Source organism: Mustela nigripes, chromosome 1 (assembly GCF_022355385.1).
Source record: "Mustela nigripes isolate SB6536 chromosome 1, MUSNIG.SB6536, whole genome shotgun sequence".
Taxonomy (NCBI): Eukaryota; Metazoa; Chordata; class Mammalia; order Carnivora; family Mustelidae; genus Mustela; species Mustela nigripes.
The window spans coordinates 244,395,770-244,422,528 of record NC_081557.1 but is presented as its reverse complement, the minus strand read 5'-3'; the positions used below and the strand labels follow the sequence as shown (position 1 = coordinate 244,422,528).

The window sequence follows — 26,759 nt, the reverse complement described above, 5'->3', positions numbered from 1 at the left end:
TGAAGGAGAGGGTGGGTGGAGCTCAGGGTCTGGCACTTTCGGAGCACTCAGCTGTTGTCATTGTCGCTGTGATTTGTCGTGGTGCTCTTTTTCCAACAGGCCTGTAGAGTCGGCCTAATCAGTGGGGTACGATGCCAGTGCTGGGGGACCCTATAAAGTTGTCGACACTCTTCTGCTATTCTGTGGCTCCCACACCAGAGACTTCTACTAGACGTCAGTATTCCAGTTGTCATTGTCTCATGGGTTCCCTGCCATCCTATGACTTTCCCAGGGAATAGTTAGGTCCCATGAAGATTTCTGTTCTCATCTGGGAAAAAGTAGGGGAGAACGTAAGTAGCATTCTAGGGAATGAAAGGATTATCATTTTCTTGAATGGACCTGACAGATTGTAGAGCCACACCCCTTCTGCGCCGCACTGCATCATGGGTTACACAGCAGGAAAAGAAGCTTCTGTGAGCCGTCTGCTGGCAGCTCCCTCATGCTCAGTCACTTAGATGGTGCCCAGATGTGCCGACGACTCACTTCAAACACTGGTTTCAGATGAACGGGTGCAGTAAGGATGGAAATATTTTCAAGTCTACGAGGCTTTTCGGGGAGGGGAAGGAGAAGATAAACTTCATTCCAGAGTAAAATTAAAGTGGCCTTTTTTGCTGATTTTCTCTGTGTCTCTCCCTGGGTTGTTCCCCTTCAAAGGTACCAGTCCTGAAGCTAGTGGCCTCCAGGGGGCTGCAGCAGGAGAGCAGCTACCTTTAGTTTGCCGCCACCCCCCTCCCCAGAGACCCCTGACTGTGCTGTGTTACCCAATGGGCCCCACAAGGGACTGCCTGGGATTAGGGGGTGGGAGGGGGGAGGGGAAGGAGCAGCTCCTGGCCTTTGCCCGGACAGGGAGACGAAGAAGGTGGAGATGTGGCTTCCCTACCTTCCCCGGTTTTCTGCCCCCGGCTCAGGCTTTTTTCTACCAACATGGCCCCTGAAGCCGGGTCCACGTCCTCTCCCTATGTACAAATGTCACACGGCTGCCTGTCACTCCACCATCTCTTTCAGGATGTTGTTCTTAAAATCCCAGTCCCCCTGAGAGCAGAGCACCTTGTTTTCCGAACAGCCGCAGAATGTTTTCATAACCCAGCTCCCCCTTCTCATCATCATCCTGAGCACCAAGTCAGGACAGTCTGCTTTGCTGTAGGAACAAAATAGCCCCAAAGTTCAGAGAGTGAGTTCAGTTGGGAACCTCTTGCTCATGTCGCAAGCTCACCATGGCTTGGTGGGGTCGCTGTCCCGCGCATCTTCTCAAAGACTTGGACTGACGAAGGCTCAGAGATCTTGAAGCTTCTCCACCAGGAGGAAGAGGCCTGGTGGACATGATGGCGAGGAGAGAGAACGTCTGAGCTACAGAGGCACGTAAGCTCTTGGAGTGTCCCTTGGTAGGGTTATTGTCAAAACCCAGCCATGTGGCCCCTCCTAATGGCGAAGGGGCTGGAAAGTGAGGAGGATATCCGTATGCAGACCCCCAATTTTCCAGACTACTGAATCGATTAGAGCTTTCTGATCACAGTTTAGTTTTCCTACCGGTACTGGTTGGAGAGAGAGGCGCTGTCAGGTTGCAAAGATGTCCCCGTCTCAGATTAGCAAGCTCTCCTCAGTGCTCCTAAACCACTTAGTATGTGGTTCCATTGCAGCCCTCGGCACATGCCTGTGTCTCCATCTCTGCCCCTCCCCTCCCCACCCACTCCTAGCTAAACTGCCAAATCTTGACAGCAGAAAACAGGTGTTTGGGGTTTAAAGGAAGAAAGAAAAAGCATTGCTGGTATTCAGCCCAGTACCTGGTTGTATGGTGGGTCAGGGAGAGAAGGAGGAAGGGAAGGAAGGAAGTCGAGTCACCTCCTAGAATGGGTTAGTCATAAACTAGACTCATCTCTTCTGGGCTGATTTTTACCAAGGTAGTGGGCACCAATCTTGGGATAAATGTTTAGTTATATAATACATGCAACTTCAAAATTTTTTCTCCAACTTTTAATTTGTACACTGTGCTCCCATGCCCCTCGTGGTGGAAACTTACTGTCTGGCAATTCCAGCCAGTCTTCCCCATGGCCATGTCTAAGTCCTGGGGACCTAGGCGATGAGGAGCTGGTGCCTGTTGGACAGGTACCATCTGTCCCTGAAGGCTTCCCGGCAACATCCTTCACCCCAAGTGCATCTCCACGGTCAGTCCACAAGACCGTGGCAGGTGCTGTTCAGGAGCTTTCTGCTGTCCTTGAGCGAGGGCCCGAGGAACTCTGAGAGTCTCTTGGTGGCTTCTTCTATAGCTCTGCACCTCTGGGCCACATATAGGCTGGGCCACAGAGCACTCTGTGACCTCATCTGACACATGACACAGCCATCTTTGTTCTGGATCTTCTGCTTTCTTGGGCTGCATTCAAGGGATGAAACACACATGCCCTTTGTTCTCTAAACCTACAAATGCATCCAAGGGTTCTCTCGCTCTTTCCCAGGATATCCCTGACCTAGGGACCTCTCTCTGGTCTTGGGAGCTAGAAGCCTACTTCTGCCTCTTTCAGTTCCTGAGTATCCTCTGGCCTTTGAAAACTGAACACCTAGCTGATTGACAGGAGGTGGGTTGTAGGGTCAAAAGAACTGTGATTTCATGCAAGGATATGAAATCCATTAATATTTTAAAATATTACCTTGCCACACTAATGTCACTCTTGGGGAATGCACTTCTTATATCCCCATATGTAATCTAGGGGTGTCTTCAATCTTGTCCCCATACCCTGTCCACTGGTGACTGCTAGCCTCTGGGTATACACATGTGTCTGTTGAGGCCCTCAGTCCACACCCGTGGCAGAGAAGACTCATGGTCAACTTCACATAGCGCGTTTGAGATTCACCCTGCAATGCTAGGCTTCACCTGCCCAGCGGGAGACTCCCCTGCCACACAAGCTAGACTTCCCTCTGCTCTCCCAGACTCAGCACCATGGTTTGAAGACATCTCTGCCCATTCTTATATTTTGGCACAGATCTGGCATATTGAGGCCCTAAATCAAAGGACAAAAGATTTGTACTTGCAATGTTTCCATGGGATACGGAGGTCTGGTCCTTATGGTTTGCCCATGTATCCCTGCATCTTCTAAGAAGTGGGAAATGCGAAGATGTCCGAGAGGATCCCAACAGTCTTCCCTTCCAACGGCGGATCAGGGGAGAAATATTTCTCTGTGCTTCTCAGCCATCTTTTAGGAGAAACTCCATCTGCCTGGAACCCCGAGGGAAGGCAGCCCATCATGAAAAGAGTCTGAGAACACCTGTTGGTTAAGTCAAAGAGAGAAGTCATAGGTCTCAGACATCAAAAGGGAAAGTGGCTGATTTGGGAAGCAGCTGACAATGCAGGTGGTGGTTAGAGACGGAGACAGTGTTCCGTAAGGAGCAGCCGTGTGCACTTCCAGTTTCCCGGGCTCTTGAGCCCAGAGTTTCATAATGCACATATTGGAAAAGATCCCGCTGTGAAAATACCAACATATAACTGCAAGTGTTAAATATAAACATGTGTGTGTGTATAGTGAACTAGTGTTCTGAGGGTATTTCAGTGGCCTGTAAGAGCTCTTCATGAGAATGTGGAGCCCCAAGGTCATGTGCCTTTGCCTCAGGTCCCATGGGGAGTTGTTGGCTCAGCAACATTGAGCAAAGTCCAGTCTTTTTTGGCTGCTTGTCCTGAATTTCTCCTCCAGAAGCCTTTATGCTCAGAATTTTAACTAAGCCTGATGATGCAAGAGAATCTTTTTAAGCCGAATCTTAAAATACCTGTTTTTAATAAATTGGTATTAAAAATGCCTTGTAGCAAGAAGAAAATAGAAGACAGGAAGTGGGAGAAAAAGAATATACATTACAACTCTGGAAATAGGCACGCAGAAGGAATCAACCCGCCCATTGTTTGAATCCAGCCTGTCCACCCCCAGGAAGCTTAAACACACTGGCAGGATAAAGAATGGAGCTCCCATTGTCTCTTATTGGGTGCTTGGGCTGGTGGGGTCCTGACTTCCCTCTGGGGTCCTAACTTCCTCCATGTAAGCAGGAGTTGGAAAGGCTGATGCTATTTCTGTGCGGGAGCTGTTGGTTACAATGAGGAGACCTGGCACGTGTGGGGCACTCATGCTGACTCACCTGTGTGTGCATCGGTCTAGGGTAAGCTGGAAGCTAGTGGAAGGCACTAGCTCATTGGCATCGTCAAGGTCACATCAAGGTCACTCTACTTAAAGCTCTCTGCCAGAGAGGAAACAGATGGAGAGTTAAAGAAGCTGTGCAAAGTTCCACAGTGAGGCCAGGTCCTCTGACTCCAAAAGGCCCCCGTTTCCTCGGTGGCACTGCAGCTGTCTCTGTCATAGCTTCGGTCTTTTAGGGATGATCATGCCACATGAGGGTGCCAGGGAGGCTGGAGCCGAGAGCGGGGAGAGAGCACCTGCTGCATTCAGGTTGATACCCTCTGATCTCTCCGGCGTGCGTACAGCACCGCACAGTGGCTTCCCGGATGGACTGGCCCGCACCAGGCTTCTCAGTCTCTCGGTCTCCGTGCACTGATTCTGCGGAAAATTGCATATGCGGGCATGTTGTTCACGGTTCACACGCGTTCCTTCCATGATGTGCCTGTCTGGATTCTTTGCCTATGTTCCTACGTGGTTGTTTGCCTTTTCCCTGTTGATTTTCTTATTGATTTCTTCATTTGTCTCTGCAATCCTTTGTTGGTTTTCTATGTTACAAATATCATTGACTAGCTTTAGGCTTGTCTTTTCACCTTGTTTTTATAGTATCTTTCAATTTTTCTAAAAATTTAAAAATTTGGTTTTTTCACATTTAGGTCTTTAATGCCTTGGGATTTTTTTTCCCCATACAATTAACACTAGGATCAAATTTTATATTGATTACATCCAAACACCACTTTGAGTAGTTCATTCGTTCCCCACTAGATTTCAGCATCACGTGTGCCAGGTATCAAGCATCTGTACCTGTGTGGGATTATTAATGGCTCTCTTTTCTGTTTCATTTCTCTGTCTCTCCCTATGTGGGGGTCACACTGTCTAAATCACTATTTGTGCATAATGAGCCTTGTTAGTCTTCAAATTTGTCTTGGTTCTCTCAACACTTTGCTCTCCCATAGTAGTTTTAGAATCAAATTATTAAATTTCTCTCTCTCTCACACACACACACACACACACACACACGATTTTCATTGGAAGTATACTGAATTCCTAGATTAATTTGGAGAGAAGTGATCTTTTTACAGTCCTAATCCTTCCTGAAACTTGAATTTGACCTGCCACAAGTCCACGAAGGCCAGAGCTCTTTCTGAATAATGAAACGATGCCTGGTTTCTGTCTGGCAGTTGCCCTGTAAATGGAGAGTCCCTGCCAAATGGCCATGCTTGCCTAAACTTTTGGTGCATTACAACAGATATTTTTCTCCATGGTGAGCAAAAGTAGGAAATGCTTAACCTAGTGCAATTTGCCAATATTTTTTTTTAAAGATTTTATTTATTTATTTGACAGAAAGAGAGATCACAAATAGGCAGAGAGGCAGGCAGAGAGAGAGGGGGAAGCAGGCTCCCCGCCGAGCAGAGAGCCTGATGTGGGGCTCGATTTCAGGACCCTGAGATCATGACTTGAGCCAAAGGCAGAGGCTTAACCCACTGAGCCACCCAGGAGCCCCTGCCAAGACTTTTTTTCTAGCCAAGTGATCAAGTTTATGTAATTAGTGGAAGAGAGCACAGAGGAGCAGTGCAGGGGGCTATGTGATCGCTGGATCCCCGTGGTGGTTCGCAGGAAAGCTCTCACATACACCAGAGCACAGTGAACAGGCCTCACAGGCTGCAAACTCTGCCCAGGAGACAGAGATTCAGAACAGAACGCTGGGAAACAAGAAGAGCGTCTTCAAGCCTGCTGAGTTTCACATGTTCCAGCCAATTTCTTTCCAAAGATTATTACCCTTTTTCCTCTGATGAGTACTGTCCTGTTCCTCCCAGCCTTCCTGCCATAAATACCTAAGACACAAAGAAAAACAGTCTGAATTCTGGAAAGGAGAAATGCCAAGCCTCTATTCTGGAAAGCTCTCATACTGTTGCATGGAGATTTTTTAAAGGATGAGAGCCCATTTCTTTTTATCTTAAGATGTTCACAAAAATCAAATAAGTAGCTGTATTATGTGAAACTACGGAAATGCATGTACTATTTCTAACGGGGGGATAAAACCTGATAGCTTGTGATTTTCATCCTAGTCCCCTGTCGCAGTAAATCATTTGTAGTTCCAAATACCATGAGAATTGTAATACTGCCTTCTCTTTGTTCAAGAAGGAGTAACAAATTTGAGGATTGGACATCAAACGTTTTTTAGGAGAAGCAAGGGGGAGGCAGATATTCCCAACCATTTTTGAGTTGGGATACTGCAGTCTTTGCTAATTTGAAACCTGGCATTCCCTATCCTTCTGAAAGTACTCAATAGAATATATTTATTTTTCAAAGATTTTATTTATTTATTTTAAAGAGAGAGAGAAGGAATCTCAGACAGACTCCCCACTGAGCACAGAGCCCAAAGCGGGGCTCGATCCCAGGACCCTGAGATCATGACCTGAGCCGAAATCAAGAGTTGGCTGCCAAACCGACTGAGCCACCCAGGCACCCTGGAATCTATTTATTTTTAAAATGGAAAATTTTTAAATAATTTGCTATGAGATTGTGAGGGTGTTTTTTGGAATCCTTCTGAGATAACGTGTGGTATCCACGGGTGATCATAACTGCTTTGGAAATTGTGTTTTATACCAAGAAGGAAAATATACCCAGCTGACCCTCAGAACCCACTGCGACTCTTAAAGTGAAGCTCCTGAGGCCCCCTCCAGGACATTCTGCAGTGCAGGCATTGGTGATAATTTTCTGTGCCTTTGAAGCAAGCCTTTTATTCTCCCAACTCCTTACAAGTAACATATTCCATTTTTCCACTATAATTAATCATTACAAATCACAGGCTTTTATTTGCTTTTAAAATCCAGTTAATTCAACCGTACAAGAAGAATAAGACAAAATATGTTTGATGCATAAATCCCAAAGTCATTCTTCTTTTTTGAGAAGAGAGAAAAGAATATTACAATTCTCACAAGTCTTTCTATAAGTGGAAGTTTGGAGAAAAAAAAAGAGAGAGAGAGAGAAAGAGAGTTAAATTTAAAGTCAGTAAAGAAATCACTCCATTTGAAACCCATACAGTCATAGGTTTCTTGGAAAGTCTACCTAGGAATATGTGATTACCGAAGCCTGGAAGGCTGTGTTCTGGTGGGAGCTGTGGTTTTCTGTTGATAAAGAATTCTGTCCACTTGGTTTTGTTTATTGGTGATGGTGTATTTGGATTTGAGATTTTTGCCCTTGACTTTAGCAGAAACACAGCTCATTTTCTCACGGATTAACACTAAGAACTGAGGGAAAAAGAAACATTTGTGAAAAGCTCAGCGTTACATCCTGTATTTATCTCCATGACAAGGATCCAAGATGATTTTGCCAAGTTTCAAATATATGTGTTGCAGAGGGTGGAGTGGGAAGAGGACTTAAGTAAGAAAATCTCAAGTGGGGTCTCGGGCTATAGAAATAAGGAGGCAACCAGATTTTTCTGGGCTAAGCCTTTAGTTCTGTAAGGAAAAATAAGCTAAATGTAACCAAATAACATCCATAACACGTAGTATAATCTATGAATCAGTCTCACTGAACAATAGAGATTAAAGTACAAGTTCTTGATGACCCTTTTTCCTAATTCCACTCATCTTTCCACCAGTAGCCCTTGACATCAGCTTGGATACAATCTTCTACACCCTTTTTTCTAAGTATTCACATACAAGTGTATGCACAGTGTATAGGCCGTTAGAGTACATGCACTAGTATAGCGTACATACTGTTCTACGACTTTCTCTTTCCACCTAATCTGTCTTAGAGTTCTTTCTGGGTCACCACATCTCCATCTTCCTCATTCGCTTTTTAATGGCTGTACAATATTCTATGTTATTAATTTACTCACAATCCACAGGTGTGTGTATTCAATAATTGTCTCTAATTATTGTCAGTTATAGTCTCAAGCATAATGACCACGCTTCTCCCTGCTCCTTTGTACCCAAATAAGATTATCTCTAGAGTAGCTTCCTAAAAGTAGTCAGTGGGCCAAAAGGCCTGCATATTTGTAATTTTTGTAGATGTCCCTATATTGTCCTCCAAAATGACTTTACTAATCTTCATTTCCACAAACCCTGCCCGTTACCATCAATGCCTGATTTTATCAAGCTTTAAAATGTTTGGGATTCATGGTGAAGGAAAAAAAATTATATTGTATTTTGACTTAATGAGATTTAGTATTTAATGCTTTGTAAGTATTGTCACATTAATAAATTTACATACACACCCAGAGGAATTCTTTGCCTATATGCTCGCGTTTAGCTTCACTGTGAATATGTCTTGGTAGAGTCTGAGGTCAGTACTTACTCCAGAGCCCACTTTGAAGACAGAAAGTACCTGCTATGGAAACCAGCTTCATGTTAGATGCTTGGAATAAGGGGTGACCATTCCATGATGAGAGGGGAGAAAACAGTGGCCTCCAGGAAAAAAATCCTCCTGCTGATGTAAACTGATGCCTGGAAATTTCTTTAGGAAAATAGATTCCTTTAGCACTGACCCTTTGGAGAACAGAAAGGAGTTGGTTTGTAATATGAGAGCACTGGGTGGTGGCCATGGTCCCTTTCAGCTCTGAAGCTCTGTGACTCTTCTCTGAGACTGGCCAGCTGCTGGGGATAAGCAGAGCCTTGAGGGATTGGGATTCAAGAGGGAGGAGGCTGTCGACAATGTCTACAGCTCGGGCAGATGCAAAGTTTGATGACCTTTGGGTCACTCGAAGACACAGACTAACTGCAGGGAGGGACATCAGCAGGAGAACATCTTTCCCTGCCCACTCTTGGACCAGGAGGTTCCCTCCCTTCCTATAGCTCTGCTCAGAGGGATGTACGTGACCCAGAACTAGATGACAACACGCAGTGCATCAACAAGACTGTATCTTGAGGGAGCCAAAATCGCTCTTCCTGATGTCAGTTACAACGCGTGAGAAGTGAGGCCAGAAAATTATGTCACGGAGAGCAAAATTTAGTTGAGAAATGTGTCATTAGAACAACAGATCTAGGGAATTGGACTTTCTTTTACCAAAGAGTCATAGCATCTGTTTCTTTCCAGGGCAGCAGGGTTCTCTGGTGCGACTCTGGAAGCCAGGAAGAATGCAGGTTTTTGTTATTCGTTTTGTTTTATGGTCTCTTCCTTCAGAGTTGAACCCGATTGGTCAAGGTTCTCCTCTTAAATTCCAGATCTTTGTGGCATGAGAGGGTGCTTAGCATTTTGAAGACATGGTTTTTATAAAGCAGGATTGTCTTCAATGCCGCCCCCCACTGGCCTTCTGGGTGTTGTGTTCTGTAATACCGTTGCTACATAGAAATCTTTTTAAAACAAGATAAATAGTAATATATCATTTGTATGACTAAAGAAAGAAAAGAATTCTCAGTCTGGGTCTCCGTTGACATAAAATAAGTATTGAGTGGTCTTATGCTGAATTATATTAATCCAGATGCAACTGAAAGAGACAGGGCATGTTTAAAATGGCAAATGTTATCTGTCCCTCAATAATGTCCTCTCGGAATATTTTTAGTGCGCAGTATCTTTGTCAGTTTCTAGGGTTTATCTGCTGAAAAACTCTCTGCATCATGACCTCTTAACATCCTGGAGCTTTTATGTTTAAGCTCTCATTTCATCATATTGTTTAGTAAATAAAATGTCCTCGGTTGGCTAAAAATAAAGGTGTACCATGTGTCTGAAGTCACCCCTCCCTTGTGGTTCTATTTTAGGCACAAGAAAGGGTTGGCAAGATCGAGGAAGCTGAGGTGGGTCAGACAGAGCCATTGTGTTGTGAGCCCAGGTCCCTCTTCACCCCAGCCCTATTACCCTAGCTTTGGGCCAGTGGATAAAAACAAAGCCTATCTTCCAAGGGGATTTTTTAAAAAAAGAAAACCGTGAGTGACTAGCCTGGTTTCTTTGGTGTCAGATATTTAGAATTCAGCACATTCCATCTGGCACGTGCGAGGTCAGTGCCAGAAAAGCTGGGGTGGCCCCTTGCCTTCTCATGTCAGGCACCGCCATCTTAAATCATGGATCTACTCCCACCCCTTTGTTTTGTTTTAATTATTTTTTACCCTTTTTGAAGATTTTCTTTAGTAGCAGCAGGCTACTTTCAAATCCGAATAATGCCAAATTCCCCTCTGTTTCATGCTTTTCTTTTTTGGCTTCCCCCTTGCCCCATGGTAGATTTAGATAGGCGGTATCTTCAGCTACCCATAAGCTACCTTACATGGGCGCATCTCCTTCCCATGAGTAGTAGTCTCCTATCAAAATGCTGAGGAGAGCTACAATATTTCCAAGGCCAAACCACTGGCCGACCTGTTCGGAGCACGAGTGAACAGAGTGAAATGCTCTCCCTCTGTCCCCTAACCCTCCCTTCCCTACCACTCACCCTGAGGCATCGCTCACTGAGGACCCCCTGAAGACATTACCAATAGCCAGCTGCCTTTCGGCTTCGGGCTCTGTTTCAATATATTCCCTTCAGTCTATTCCCTCATTCACTCCTCTCCACAACCCTCTGCAGGAGGCGCTATGATTGCCCATGTTTGATTGATGAAGCCCAGAGAAGTTAGGTCACCTGTCCAGGCCCACGCTGCTAGTGCCGAGCAGAACCAGGAATCACACCAGGCTTCCTGGCTCTGGAGGGCATGCGCCCACCGGCCACACGCTCCCACTTCTCCTAATTCAGCGAATCTAGCCAAAAGGACCCTCTCTCTCCACATCAGCTCCCAGTACCTCTCAGACAGGGTCAGCACTGGGATCCGAACTCCCGCCTTCCTCCAACTAGCACACACTTGCCAGCCTCTCCATCAGGCTCCGCGGGCCCGCCTCGCCCCCCTGCCCCAGAGGGAGATAGCTCAGAAGCCAGCCTTCTTGCAAATCTTCTGCAACATCTTCTCTTCGATTTCCTTTTTCTTTGGCTGCCAACCTTCTACCATCTAGAATCAATACTTTAACCCTTCACCTCCACTTCCTGTGTGGTCTAGTCCTTCCACACAGACACACTAAAAAATACTTGCTGTCATATATGATTTTCATCAAACTCTGCCCCGCCCCCAGAGAACCCGCTGTAGCTTCTCTTAGTCTGTAGTGTTAACATGGCCTCCTAGCCTTCACCATCCAGTGGGTGACTTGTTCTCGTGATGTGACTTTCTGAATCTCCCTCATCGCTGCTAGGGCAGTTCATCAGGTTAAGCCAGGCAGGCTGTCTCGGATAGAGCCATTTACTCAACAAGCATTTGGTGTGTGCCTTCTCTGTGCCAGATAAATAGACCAGTGTGAGTGCCTGACTTCCAGAAGCTCCACGTCCAGTGATGGAAGCAGTTGGGTTCAGCACAATGGGATAACATTCTGATAGAGCAGTTCTGGGAGCTTGGAGCTATAAGGTGGGTTGTTTTTTGGACCCCTCTTCCAGCTTCCTTTGCTGGATTTTTCTGTCTAGTAGAGGCTGGAAAACTAGTAGCTTAGCTCCCAGTAGCTTAGATGCTCTCCCACAGAGACTCTGCCATGTGCTTCTTTGTTGCATTCATGGCACGTATTCTATTCTAACATTTGTTATGGGTCTGTTTGTTTATTGTCTGTCTCCTTAACCAGAATGAAAGAACCCTCCACAAAGCAGGAGTGCGTGCTTATAGATGTATCTCCTAGAAACTATACCAGTACATAATAAGCACTTGATAAATACATATTTAATTTTGGTCAGCAGCAAGTGGCTCTCTGGATTTGTGCCAAGAAGGGGTGCGAGGCTACCTCCCTCTTCTGCAGGGGAAAAAAAGCCAGGAGGTGGAAATGTCCTTTCTGGGCTTGGAGAGAGGTTCTTAGCACCCAGGCTGTAAAATAGATTCCCCAGCAGTCCAGAGCCTGGCAGGAATCAAGGGAGATTGCATGGGCAAGGTGACATCCGAGCCAGGACATCAAAGAAAAGATGAGTTAACCAGGAGAAGGATCCAGAAGGACATTTCTAACAGAGTTAGTGGATGCCTGAAGTTCCACGAGAATGTGCCTATCCTTACCCATGTACTCTTTCTACCATGTAAAATGCCCTTTCCTTCCGAATTTTCTAGAAGTTTGTTTTCTTCTCCTTCGTCTTCTGTTCTACAACAAGAAGCCTCTTGCCCATTGCCTCAGGACAGGCTGCCCCCCCACCCCGTCTGAGCCCTCAGAGATCATGAGTCTTGGGGACACTAAGGCGCCCTTCTGAAATGTAAACTCCCACGAGCAGAGCACCGTGTTTCCTCTTCTTTCAGCTCCATGCCTCCTGGCAACGGCAGCCCATCTCCACATTGTAAGAGCCCCCAGGTTCTCTTTGCTCTCCTAATCGGTGCATGAACCCTTCTAGAGCTGGATTTCTAAGTTGCCCAAAGACAGGGACCATTCCGGTAACTTCCACAGGAGGGTTCACTTCGCTCCCTAGGTCCCATGGGCATGGACTGTGGCCTCGCTGTCTCTACCTTGACACACATCCACCCAGGAGAGCCCGTGAGGTCTTCATTTCCAAAAGGGAGAGAACACCTTCCAAAGCTCCAAATTCAGACCTGCGTTGCTGGGGTGGTCAGGAGGAGCCTGAGACGTGCCGAGGTCTGTTCCTGATTGTCAGGTGCCTCTGACTTGTTGGTGCTCAGTGGCCTTTCAGTTTCCTTAAAGGCCTTTTCACCTCTAGGGCTTCTGTCAGGTGCCCGATCAACAGGGGCAGGGAGACTGTTGCCTGCCAGGCACGGTCCCAGGTCTGATGACTATGACCGCATGTTGTAGGGGAGCCAACTGCCCTCAGTCCGCCTGAGCCGGGCTGCCAGCCGCCCCCGGGAATGTGTGTTGCCTGTTCAGGTTTGAATTCCTGAGCCAGCTGGTGGGGGCTGTGGCTACCAGCAAGGCAGAGCGGGATGCTTTGATGTCGTCAACTGGTGACAGTGCCAGCCATAGTTGCGTGTGCCAGTGCAAGGGATATGGCATGTTCTTACCAAGTGTGTGCCAATGCAGGCAGGACTAGAATTACGTGAATGACGCGTCTCTATTTGGCCATTATTCCTCATTTGCTTTCCCTTCTCTACGGTTTCCCTCCCCCAATTTATTCTTCCTTCCATGACTTCAAGTGTCCCCCCCACAGACCCCACCCATCTTCACCCTAGCCAAATGGCTCTTGTTACTCACACTGAAACTGCCCCTCGACCCATCTGTAGCCCACACTACACTGTGAGCACCCTGGGGGCAGAGACCAGAGCGATCTTACTCATTCCGAGGCTCCTGCTCCAGTGCCTGGCACATAGTAGGTACACATGCTATGTGCGTTTGGTGAATGATTGAATGCCTTGCCCACCTAGTGTTCCAATGCATGGCTTTTTTTTTTTTTTTAATTGAAGTGTAATTAACATACAGTGTTCTGTTAGTTTCATGTGTGCGATGTAATGATTCAGCAACTCTGTACATTATTCAGTGCTCATCAAGATGAACTCTTGGGGTGCCTGGGTGGCTCAGTCAGCTGAGTGTCCAACTCTTGATTTCAGCTCAGGTCAGGATCTCTGGGTGGTGAGATCAAGCCCCACGCATGTTAGACTCCACACTGGGCATGGAGCCTACTTCACATGCTCTCTCTCCCTCTCCCTCTGCCCCTCCCCACCTCTCTAAAAAGTAGAGAAAAGAGAAATATACTCTTAATCCCTCTTACCTATTTTACCCATCCCCCAACCCATCTCCACTCTGGCAACCACCGGTTTGTTTTCTATATTTAAAGAGTCTGGGATTTTTGTTTGTCTCTTTTTTCTTTGTTCATTTATTTTGTTACTTAAATTCCACATATGAGTGAAATCATGGGGTATTTATCTTTCTCTGACTGACTTAATTCACTTGTCATTATTCTCTCTAGGTCCATCCATGTTGCAAATAGCAAGATTTCATTCTTTTTTTATGGCTAATAATATTCCAGGGTGTGTGTGTGTGTGTTGTATGTGTATATTGTGTGTATGTGTTGAGTGTGTGGTGTGTGTGTGATGTGTGTGTGTTGTGTATATCACCTCTTCTTTATACACTCATCATGGATGGACACTTGGGCTGCCTCCAAATCTTGGCTATTCTTAAGTAGTACGACAATAAAGATAGGGGCATATATATCTTTTTAAATTAGCATTTTGCCTTTTTGGGTAAATACTAAGTAGTGAAAATACTGTATCATATGGTAATTCTATTTTTAATTATTTGAGGAACCTCCATACTGTTTTCCACAGTGGCTCTACCAGCTTGCATTCCCACCAATAGTGCACGAGGGTTCCTGTTTCTCCACATCCTCACCAACACTTGTTATTTCTTGTGCTTTTTTATTTTAGACATTCTTAGGGTGATATAGTTGTATATGCTTTTTATAGACAGTGTAACATAATCACACCATTCAAACAGACTTGAGTTTGAAAACTCACCTCTGTCACTTTCTAGCCATATAACCTTGGCTAAGTCCCTTCTCTCTCTGACCCTCAATCTCCACGCCTGCAAAATGAAGGCAATGCCTATTCTCAGTGTGGCCAAGAGAATTGTCATGGTAACATGGAAATATCTGAACTATAATAATGGTCAGTGTTTGATTTCATTTCCCTTCTAATTGGCTATATAAATTCTTTATGCATTTTCTTCTTTTTCACCCCAAATTTGGAGGGCTGGTATTTGAACCAGGTTGAGCTAGTTCAAGCAACAATGGTTAGATTCTTCTCTGGGCTTTGTGTCCACTGCAGGTGTGTGGGGGCTCTGCCCAACCGCCAAAGACCTCCTCCTGATACAGCCCTCCTGGATCACTGAGGAAGGGGAAGTAGTAAATCACATAGTGACTTCTGAAGGCTTCTGTGTGAAAATGGCAGATGTTACTGCCACTCATATTCTCCTGCCCAAAGTGAAACCCATGCTCCCGTCTCACTGAGGAAAGCACGTAATCCCACCACATGCCAGGCAGAGGAGAACTCGCATGTCATTGAACACCCATGACGACCCCCTAAATATCTAAGATGAGTTGACTTCAAAGGACAATGAAATCTGAAGTTACTTTGACCTAGGTTGAGAGTAAGAACTTTTGAGCAAATGAGTAAAATCAGTACGATTGTCATGGCGACGGTAAGGCCTTCTTGAGAGAACACACTAGTCTCAGGATATCACGTGTTCAGTACGAGGAGGGGCAGTGAGTTGCAATCAGTCTTAAATACTCATCGGGACCGAGAGGACGCTCTCTGCTTGTTGTAGATGACCAATCGGCCCTAGCGTCACTATGCACTTGTACGTAATAAAAGTACATTTCTTTCCAAATAACTTGGAATGTAAACTTGTCGTAATTCAAACTGAGTTTTTTCCTACTTATTTACTTAACTTTGGGCTATTTTACCATGTTTATACCATACTTTTTATCATAATTGCTCAGTTGTTTATTGATTGCTTGCTATGGTAAAAATGCCATATTGAAGAGTCTGTGCTCTGGGTCCGAACCGTGAGGGGCCAAGTTAGGGTTCCGCCATTGGCTTATGGCGTTGGGCAAGTGACTCAACTCTCTGTGCCTTATTTTTCTCATCTGTGAACTGGGGAAGATGATAGCACATACCTCATAGAATAATTCTGAGGATTAAATCAATTAATACATAGAATACTCAGACTAGCATTTGATATACATAGTAAGTACTTGATAAATGTTAACTGTCATCCTCATTTTTAGGCACAGTAAAATGCAAAGGAAGTTCAGTGAAGCCAGAACTTTCTATGCTTTGTTTGCTGCTGTATTAGCCCATGCTTAGAACAGTCACATATCAGACGCCCAGGAAATCTTCACTGACTGAATCAATGAACTGACTCTACTCTCATGACATGGAAAAGCCAGCCTAACCCTTGATTCCTTTCTTGGATAATAAGAGAACTCCCTTTTCTATTCTTTTTTTAAAGATTTTATTTATTTATTTGACAGAGATCACAAGTGGGCAGAGAGGCAGGTAGACAGAGAGAGAGGAAGCAGGCTCCCCGCTGAGCAGAGAGGCCGGTGTGGGACTCGATCCCAGGACCCTGGGATCATAACCCGAGCCAAAGGCAGAGGCTTTAATCCACTGAGCCACCCAGGCTTCCTGAGAACTCCCTTCTCTTAAGACTCTCTTGACCACACCAGGCCCTGACCTCACTGAGGGTTTGACTTGCCCCTTCACTTGCCAGCGCACTCAAACGCATGTGGCAGAAGCGAACCTTGAGTCAGTAGCTCTTACCTCTATTTTCTTTCTGAGTGCTTACCTCTAAAGACATGTTATGATCTGTTGACTTGTGTATTTACTTAAATATCATGTTTCCCCCATTGAAATGTAGGCTCTGTGAGAACAGACACTGAGTCTGAAGTACCTAGCAAGTAGTTAGCACCCAGTATCTATTGACAGGAAGGGAGGAAAGGGAAGGGAACAGAAGGGAAGAAGTAGGGAGGGAAAGAGGGAGAAGAAAACAAACCAAAGGGGAATACACTTATATGTATTTATAAATGTTGATAAAGTGCTTTAAGAAACACCAAAAGTACACCTAGTACAGGCGGGGAGATCAGAAAAGCCTTCTTTGAGGAGATGCTGTTTGAAGCTGAGACCTAAATAGGGTAAAGACCAGAGCAGGGGTAAGTAGGAGAATGTGCGGAGACCCTGAGCTTGAGGTCTGCTGGGGCACGAGAAGGCCAGAGTAGCTGGGACCCCACGGACAAGGGGGCTGGGGAGGCACAGGCCCAATCATAGTTACATAACAGGTGACAGCTCTCCTGAGGCTAGTTTGGAGCAAAGCAGGTTTGAAGAAGGGGGCCGGGTGGCCATGAAGAAGATTCAGGAAAGCAGAACCAGTCTGCCAGGAAGGCACCTGCCTCGTGTACTTCTGAGACCACGAGGTTCTTTCCCATTGCCTCTCTGTTGGCTACTCACCAAACAAGCCTTCCTCAAGCCATCACAGCTTCCATTCCATCATCTGAACAATGAACACGACAACACCTACTCTGCTTGTCATCAGCACAGTCCCCAGCACCTGGGAACCACCTCATTGCCACGGGGATCCCTAAATGTCCTGTATGCAGTGCTCAGTACAGGTGCTGTGGTGGGGAGCAGAAGGAAGAGAGGACCACATCTCTGAGTCACACAGGAGCATCTTAGGGAAGGACATGTGCTCCCGAGCCCCATGAGAAGAGTGTCCACAGTGTACCCACGAGTGCCACCAGTCCAGGGCACTGTGTCCAAAGGGCGCACGTGCCCCACAGGTGGTCTGCAAAAGGAATTCAGAGCGATGTGGATGAACAATTTTTTTCATGGTTATGTATTTTCTGATGCATGTTAAAATAAGTAAATATTCATACATCAGATCAGATCAGCTTACTTTGTCATTTAATAAATAAATAAGTTGATATAAAGTTAACTCACAAGTAGGGTGCCTAGGTGGTTCAGTAAGTTAAGCACCTGACTCTTGATTTCAGCTGAGGTCATGATCTCGGGGTCAGATGGAGCCCACTGGGGCTCTGGACTCAGCAGGGAGTCTGCTTAAGGATTCTCTCTCTCTCTCTCTGCCTCTGCCCCATGTTTCTTGAGCATTCTGCCTTCCGCAAAGCGTGGCACAGTCACACAGTCTTCTCTGCTGCTCCTTCTAGGCTCTCTCAAACATCAGTGTGACCTGAACCCTCCGTTTCAGGAGGCAGGGCTCTGCCTGTCAGCTTGCCTGAGTTCTCTGTCTGTGTTTCTGGGGTCCACCCAAATGCAGTGCTCATCCCCCTTCTCCCACATGCCACGGCCCTACTGGCAGCCCTGTCTGGACTTTGTCCCATCGCTGAATCAGGCATAGCTAACCCACACTCTAATCCATGCCACCTCTGAAAGAAAGTACAGAGAAGTGATAGATCAGGGGCCTCATTTAGAGGGAGCTTAAATTTCAGGCGTGGGGATGCTGGCTCAGTTCAATGGAGATTTACAGCGGCAGGTGCAGGGGAAGCTGAGACTGAGGCCGAGAGGGATTTTGTGTGTTGCGGGAGGGGAGAGATGGGGGCCCATCTGATCTGTCTGCTACTGGAAGAAAAACAAACTCCATTTGCTCTGCTAGTCTCTGAAGAAACAAAAGGGATGAAAGAAACTTTAGGCCAATAAGCTTCCCTTTTATTCTTCCTTTTTTCTCAAATAGATCAGAAAATGATCCCGTATTATTAACCACCTAGCCTTCCCTTAAAATATAAATTAAAAGAACACTGCTGTTTCTCCATACTAAGAAATCTCATGATAACAAGCTCGGTGAGGCTGGAGCTCAAGAAACATAACAGAAAAGACAAGACCGAGGCTTTCTTAAAAACCCCTCTGAATGACGATGAGAACAAGAGGCAAGATAGTCATTTGAAAAGCTTTTAAATGTGCCATGATTTTGACTTTCCATTTCATCCTCTCCTACAAACGGACAATTAGCCGTAGCACAGGTTTGTATAATGGGTAAGCAAGCCAAACCCTGAGTGATTTATTCCTCGGGACGTGGAGAAGGAGCATTTCCCAGTGACATGCTACAGCCAGAAATGACGCCACATTATTCCCACACTGTCAGTTTTATTAGCATTCCTAAAACAAAGTACAGCCTTCTCTCTTAAAAATGCTTCATGGGCAATGGACCTCTGATACTGTTTTAAAACCAGCAACTAGGGGCGCCTGGGTGGCTCAGTGAATTAAGCCGCTGCCTTCGGCTCGGGTCATGATCTCAGGGTCCTGGGATCGAGCCCCGCATCGGGCTCTCTGCTCAGCGGGGAGCCTGCTTCCTCCTCTCTCTCTGCCTGCCTCTCTGCCTGCTTGTGATCTCTCTCTGTCAAATAAATAAATAAAATCTAAAAAAAAATAAAATAAAATAAAAATAAAACCAGCAACTAGACTGGACCTGGGCTAAGATTCAGAAAGAGGCAGAAATAGTGCAGGGCACCGTGGTCTGCCAGCACTTCCTTCTTGGCCTGCACCTCCAGGAAGCCTTCCAGGTCATCAGCTGCCTCTGCATGAGGTAGAACAGAGCAGCCCCTCCCACCAACACATACACATCTCTGCACCAAAGCATAGGGAGGGACAGACTGTGGAGGGTAACAAGGGACAGGGCTGGCTGCAAGTGGCGGCCCATCCAGAATGCTTCGTGTTCAGCCTGGAGTGGGGCTTGGAGTGACCATCCACGGAAGGAGCCTCTGGGCCTCTCTTCTCCTTTCTTTCGGAAATGTCAGATTGGCCCCTTCGTTCGAAACTAGGCACTTCCCTGCAAAATTAAAATCATGGCAGTCTTTTCCCAATGCAAAGAAAAATAAACAAAGCAGATCAAATTTTCCCCATCATAAGTTGATATTCCTGTGCTTTCTTACCATTGTTGCTGCTTCAGCGTCATAGCTCTCAAAGAGAACAAACAAGAGGCAAGCAAATATTTAGCCCAAAGATGCAGGTGTCGTGAAAAGAAGGGCCATATGCACGTTCCTAGCAGCAAGGGCCATAATCGCCAAACTGTGGAAAGAGCCGAGATGCCCTTCAGCAGATGAATGGTTGAGAAGATGTGGTCCATATACACTATGGAGTATTACGCCTCCCTCAGAAAGGATGAGTACCCAGCTTTTGCATCAACATGGACGGGACTGGAAGAGATTATGCTGAGTGAAATAAGTCAAGCAGAAAAAGTCAATTATCATATGGTTTCACTTACTTGTGGAGCATAAGGAATAACATGGAGGACATTAGAAGGGGGGAATCAGTGGGGGAGATGAACCATGACGGACTGTGAATTCTGAGAAACCAACTGAGGGTTTCAGAGGGGAGGGGTTGGGGAGATGGGTTGGCCTGGTCGTGGGTTTTAAGGAGGGCACATACCACATGGAGCGCTGCGTGTTATACGTAAACAATGAATCTTGGAACACTACATCAAAAAAAAAAAAAAAAAAAAAGAGGCAAGCAGATATTAACGTAAAAACTGCCAACTGTGCTTAACTCATGAGTATGCTTTGATGACACCTTTGCATACAAATACTGTAGCCGCATTTTCTTCCTGGTTCAAAAAATGAAGTCAACTGTAGTCCTTTGTCACAGTGTCCTATAAAGTACACCATGGCTCCCAGGTGCTCTGTGCTACCTGACTACTTCTGAAAATGACCACATGCAAATTGTAATCTCTCGTCCCCTCTGGGGGTCCAGCAAGCCATTTTGAGTCATTCCAAACCACCATCAATGTCAACACATTGAAAGGGGACTTGAAGTTGATATGGCAAGTTTACCATTCAGTAGAACAGATTCAGGAGAATAAAACCAATGCGCCTGTTGGGAGACACTTGCCGTGAGATATGGTGTTTGAGAACTTGCCTGTGATCACAGTCAGGAGCCTGTGTGCTACCCTCCTTAGGAACGGGAAGGTTTGTGTACACGAGCTCTGGTGTAAGTGACTGTGTGGGCATCCAGTTCTCGCAACAGGTTTCACTCCCAGGAAAGGAGCCCAAAGACAAAATGCTATGAGAGAGATCTGATTTTCCAGCGCTGATAAGCCAGATCATAGGAGATTATATAACTGATCAGAAAATTGATGCCTGCCTTTTAGAGGAATAGCCCTCACGCATTAGGTATTTCCGTTACTCTGAACGCTTAATTTCAGGCCCGTTGTCCAAGGTGACCAGGCTTCATTTAGTAGGATCCCATATTCCCAGCACATGAAACTGTGTCATTTAATATGACGAAGCACCACCACCGTTTTTGCAAAGTCCTTCGCGCCTCCCTTACGGAACCACACCATCTTAAGATGGAGAAACTGAGTAGAGCTTGGGCAGTCAGGAAAGCTGCCTCGGAGAGAATTTTTTTTTTCAGAGTCATCTTAGAAGGAATGTTTCAAAATAGCAGGGGCTGTGTCTTCATTTCAGCCAGGACCAGGCATTGTCTGTCTGCTGCCTCCTTGGTCCTTCCTGCAGCGGCAAGGGCTCCTTGTCCCATGGCCTGCATCCTGCTCTCTGGGCCTCACTGCCAACTTGACCTTGCACGCTGCCATTAAGAATGCAAGTTCCAAAGCGTCTTCCGGACAGTTCTTCTTCCGGCAGGCCTCCCCACTGCGTGCTTTCTCAGGAGACAGCCTCCGCGCTCAGACTAGAATCCTGGCCAGTCACATCCTCTCCTGACTGTACAAGTCCTTCCCGGTCCGCGACACAGCCCAGACCTGCCTGAGGATCAAAGATCGCAGCTGTCACTTCTTCCTCCTGTCAACGGTTTTAGAAAACCCAATTTGCTGGAGGCTGGAAAAGTCGTACAACTGGTTTTTGTTTTGTTAGAGTTTTTTAAATGATGGTGGATCCATTTAAGAGATTGTCTGATAGATGGTATAAAGTATAATTATATAATAACCCCATGGACCCACCCCCTGCTTACTCACCTACCCCCCGGCCCCCCGCCACCCCCCTTGGAAGTCACCCCTTCTCCAAAGTTTGTATTTATCATTCTTGGCCTTTTTTTAAAAAACAGTTTTGTCTCCTCTGGGTATAGCTCTAAACCATGTGGAGCAAGCCTTGCTTGTTCAATTCAAGAATTTATGGAGCCCTTTGAGGCGGCTCTTCTCAAGTAGCCTTTTTGGGACTTAAGCCACTTACACGTGCAGCCTGCAATTCCTCAAGACCGTCAGGGAGCTCTTTGTTTGAAATTTCTCCGACAGCTCGTTTTGCAGCTCCTCAGGAATCAGTGCTGCCTGTCCCTTTATGGCCCGTTTGGCCTGATTTGGCGCCCTTTCTTCCTGTCACCTCAACATTGCCCCTGCCCCTTTAGGAACTATGTGGTGGGGCCTGCTGTGGGCCAGGCACTGTGCTAGACCTCAGCGGTAGACCAGGAAGAGCCCGTGCCCCCAGCCTCTTCTCCTTTCCTCCTGTGCCATGTGAGTGGTCACGGGCTAGAAGATTCCAGGCCCTCGAGCAGGATTTAATGGACAGAGACACCATGGAGCAGCATGGGGCTGGGAGCTCAAGCAGAGGCTTCTAGAAAGACTTCCAGAAAGTGGGCAGCCTCCATGGGCACTGTCCTGGGCCCTCTGTGGCCTCACGTGGATATTTCTGACTCCAGATTTCTTTGGGAAGCCAGACTGCCCAAACTCTCTTCCAAGCATCGTTGTGCCGTTAGCTCCACCCTAGCTAAGGAGGCCCTACCTTGTGGTGTGGATCCAGGACTCTGCCATGAAAGAGGAAATCAGCCCTGTAGGTGTTGGGATCTGACAACCCAGCTCGTGATTTTTTTTATAGTAGAAGAACCTGAAAGTCCCACCAGGTCATCAAGCATGAGATTGTTGACGTAGACACGTGCCTGTATATAAACATGGAACCTCAGAAATATGTTTATACATGTCCTTTTTTGATTCATAGTTGATGTAAATACAATGAATACAAATAATGAATGTATAATTCATGTATTCACGACCAGCTTCCATTCACCAGAATGACTGACGTTCTCTACTCCCTCTATAAAATATGAGGCCTAATGCCAACGCCCTGACCCCTCGTGGCTCTAGGGCGATCTCCACGTGCTGGTCACATCCCCTCCTCCTGGCCACCTATGTGATTCCCAAGAGTCATCAGCCCGCTAATGCCAGGTGTGCTTGTTACTAAGTTTCGTGCCTTAATTAAATGTTCCTACATTCTGATGAAATATGAATTCAAAAAGAAAATAATTTCGGTAAAAGCCAAGTGGAATGCTTTTGAAAGACTCCGTCAAGATGGGTCACTTTAAAAACCCTATGGATTAGGTGTGAACAGGACGACTGTAGAAGACTGTAGAAGATTGAAGGGGAAAAGTTAAAATCTAGAAGAATTCTGTGCTCAGATTGTGTGACAGATGTCTTTAACTTCTCGTTCTACTGAAATGGACTCAAGTTGGAAATTGTACGTGGTATGTCATGGGTTTTTCTTTTTTTTTTTAATTTTATTTATTTATTTGACAGACAGAGATCACAAGTAGGCATAGAGGCAGGCAGAGAGAGAGGAGGAAGCAGGCTCCCTGCTGAGCAGAGAGCCCGATGTGGGGCTCGATCCCAGGACCCTGAGATCATGACCTGAGCTGAAGGCAGGGGCTTCAACCCACTGAGCCACCCAGGTGCCCCTGTCATGGGTTTTTCTGAAGACAGAACTCTATTCAGAATAGCAGATAATACAGAGAAGACTTTGACCTTTCCTTGAAGATTAATGAATACAGAGATATTTATGATTTCATTTTAAACAAAATTATATATGCATATATATGACTATATAACAGATAATGTAAATTATGTGTGTGAGAGAGATTGATTTTTCGTGATCCCTCTCTTTGAAGGACTCACAGTCCTATGGGTCACCTATGGGTCCCTAGCACGTTTGAAAAAGAGACTTCTAGTTGCTCTTACACACTTACTAGAATGCCCCACTCCAGGGTAGTGTATATACAGTAAACCAACCTCCCTGAAAGATTTCAGATGTGACGGTATTCGCTAAGGCTTATTTGTTTTTTTATTTTGTTTGGTTTTGTTTTCATTTGCCAAACGTATTGAGAGCCATGAGAAAAGAGCCCGGTTTAAAAACAATGGTTTGGAGAGAGAGGCAAGGGCAGTGTCAGACCGCTGGATGGATGAGGGAGGTCATGACCTCCCAGAGCCCCATCCTTTCTGGCCAGTCACACTCCCAGCTGACCTTTTCTCTCACTGCCCCGGGAGCCCACAGAGCGGGGACCCCTGCTCCGAGGCTCTGCTGAGCGGTGGGGGGCCAGGGATGCAAGCTGGGCAGCGGCCTGATGTTCCCAAACTCTCAGGGCCCGCAGAGGGATGCGGAGACTAGCCTTGGATAACGTGGGTCCAGATGAGAAAAGGGCCTCTTGACGAGGCTCAAATCTTTTTGACTCTGGCTCTTCCCAGTCAGATGCGAGGGGCCTAGCTAGCGGGATAATAGAGCTGAATGGGGAAACATTTCAAATCCTATTCTAGCCACACACACACACACACACACACACGCCATACATCCAGCCACACAATTGATGGGCTTCTGTTTAAATGTGTGTGTGTGCACAGACATGTGCACGTGCATGTGCGTGTGCATGCGCGTGTGTGTGCTCACATGTGTGTTTCGGAAGGCCTGAGGCCTCCAGTGAGGGCTGCTTCAGCTCCAGTCCAGACAAAGCCCTTGAACACAGCAGCCTCCTTAGAGGAGACGCTTTCTTTTCCTTAGTCCCCAAGGAATAAAACCAAACTAATGGAAAAACAGATTCTTTTGAAAAGGTTCCTGGAGCACAGGATTCCAGTCTGCTCCCCGAGAAAGCAAACCGCAGCAGAGAGCTAGGCAGAGGGGAGTAGGGAGGGCAGCAGCGTCCCAGCCATCCCGGGAGGAGGGTTAGCTGGTCAGCCTTGCTCCGTTTTCTCTCCGTCGTGGCTGGAGATGTGGGTCCCTGCCGTGTACAGAGCCACAGAAACCACTGTTCTCTCTCTCCCTGCTGAAGTTAAGGGACTTCAGTAAGTGGAGACGGGAGAAGGGAACAGAGGAGGGGGGAGGCACGGACACAAGAGCCCTATTTTGTTGCTCTGAGAAGTAACTGGACCCCTGCCCGAGAGCTCCCCAAGCCCTCCAGAGAAAGAACTGGCAGGGGTATGAGTCATTCCCCATTTCAGAAGAACACAGGGGGGCCCTGGGGGACCAGGGGCCTCCCTTATCAAGACGTAGCAACTGAAGTTCACAGATCATGCTTGGCGAAGGGCTAGGATCGGCTTCTGCTTCATTATCTATTTAACTAAGTGGATTAAATGAGAATTGACTGGAATTGTACACTTTGAGTCCCCTTACAAAACACTGTTATCTCATAAGCTGGCTTAATGGAACAGGCTGTCAGGGGCTTATTAGAGGTAACTGAATACAGCGCCTTACAGAGCAAAGATCCGAAGGAGGGTAAACAGCCGGACTGGGAGACCTCACACCTTCTGTGGCTACAAAAGACAAGCCTGGGGCATGACTGCAAACTGCAATGTTAACATCCACCTGGAGGGCCAGGCCAAGAAGAAAGGCCTTTGCTACCCACTCTGGTTTAAAAGCATTTCTTCGATGTTAAGGCTGAATTAAGAATTTCATTGATCTTTGATATATGTGGCCTCAGCACATGTGAAAGGCAATGGACTAGAGAGGCTAACAGGACCGTCTTTGGAGTTAGACTGCAAGGCTTTGACCTTCAGCGTTGCTACTTATTAGCTGAGTGGCCCCTGTGTTGCTAACCTTCGCGAGGGCTCAGTTTCCCCATCTGTAAAGTGGGAATGCTGTCAGTAGCTACCTCATTGTGTTTCTGTGGAGATTCAATAAGCGAAGATGTACAAACTGCTAGCATAGCACCGGGCACGCAGATGGCATAGGGAGCGCTCCGTGATTCTGGAGACTTCTCTTGTCCCAGAAAAAATCATCTCATTTCAGAGCTTTGGTGCTCATATCATCTTTAGGTATTGATTCTAGCACAAATCCAGAGTGGGCTGCATGCCCAGAGGAGACTTGGGATGGCGGGTGGCAGTGGACATGGAGGAGCTCAGGTCTGTGATCAGCGGGACATTTGGAACCCTGACGTGGCCTGCAATGGTGATGTGATCTTGCACAAGTCATTTATCTTCTCTGATTCACATTTCTAAAGAGTGTGTGTGTGTGTGTGTGTGTGTGTGTGTGTGTGTGTGAAACTTTCATTATAGGTTTTGGGTAAGTGAGTATAAATTCTGCTTGGTGAGGACTGATAGAAATATGAAGGAGGCTCAGAGACCAGCCTGGTGTCGCAGAAACATGGACATTGTGGAACACTTGGCTTGAGGACACCAGACACGTTGGGAAGAGTTGATGCTTTGGAAGCAGCTCGTGTGCAGTTTATTTGGACAACGAGGAGAATTGACTATTTTTCAGGGAAGCTTTACTTTATTTGTACATTGAGGACTTTTTATTTTCCTTCCAACAATGTGATAGCCTTATTTTTCTGTTGGGTTCCTTGGAGTTTAATTTACCAGTAATCTGTAAATGTTCCTATCATACAATCTGTTCCACAGTGGACCTAACTCTCTGCAATTACACATTAATTTCAATGTACAGTCCCCAACTTCCACGAATTATCTGTAAATTTCAGTAATCTATAATCCAGTAGACAATTCTATTCCACTCAGCCTATTAGATGAACATTATGTTACTCTCCAAAAAATTGAAATAGACCATATGAAAGATTAGATGAATCTTTCCATTAGCTAGAAAATGAATTACTTTGGGGCACCTGGGTGGCTCAGTGCGTTAAGCCTCTGCCTTTGGCTTGGGTCATGATCTCAGGGTCCTGGGATGGAGTCCTGCATGGGGCTCTCTGCTTGGCAGGGAGCCTGCTTCCTCCTCTCTCTCTGCCTGCCTCTCTGCCTACTTGTGATCTCTCTCTGTCAAATAAATAAATAAAATATTTTTAAAAAAAGAAAGAAAGAAAGAAAGAAAGAAAGAAAGAAAGAAAGAAAGAAAGAAAGAAAGAAAGAAAGAAAGAAAGAAAATGAATTACTTTAAATAAAAAATTTAGCCGAGGGGCACCTGGGTGGCTGTGAAGGTTAGGCAGCTGACTCTGGATTTCTGGGCAGGGTCCTGAGATCGAGCCCCACCTCCCGTCCATGCTCAGC

The 26,759-nt window shown here is 46.3% G+C and overlaps 1 protein-coding gene across 1 annotated transcript in view; it reads left to right on the top strand.

The window, feature by feature from the left end:
* Positions 1–26,759, top strand: part of SCFD2 (sec1 family domain containing 2) — a 427,593-nt gene that overhangs the window by 362,799 nt on the left and 38,035 nt on the right. The window lies entirely within an intron of this gene.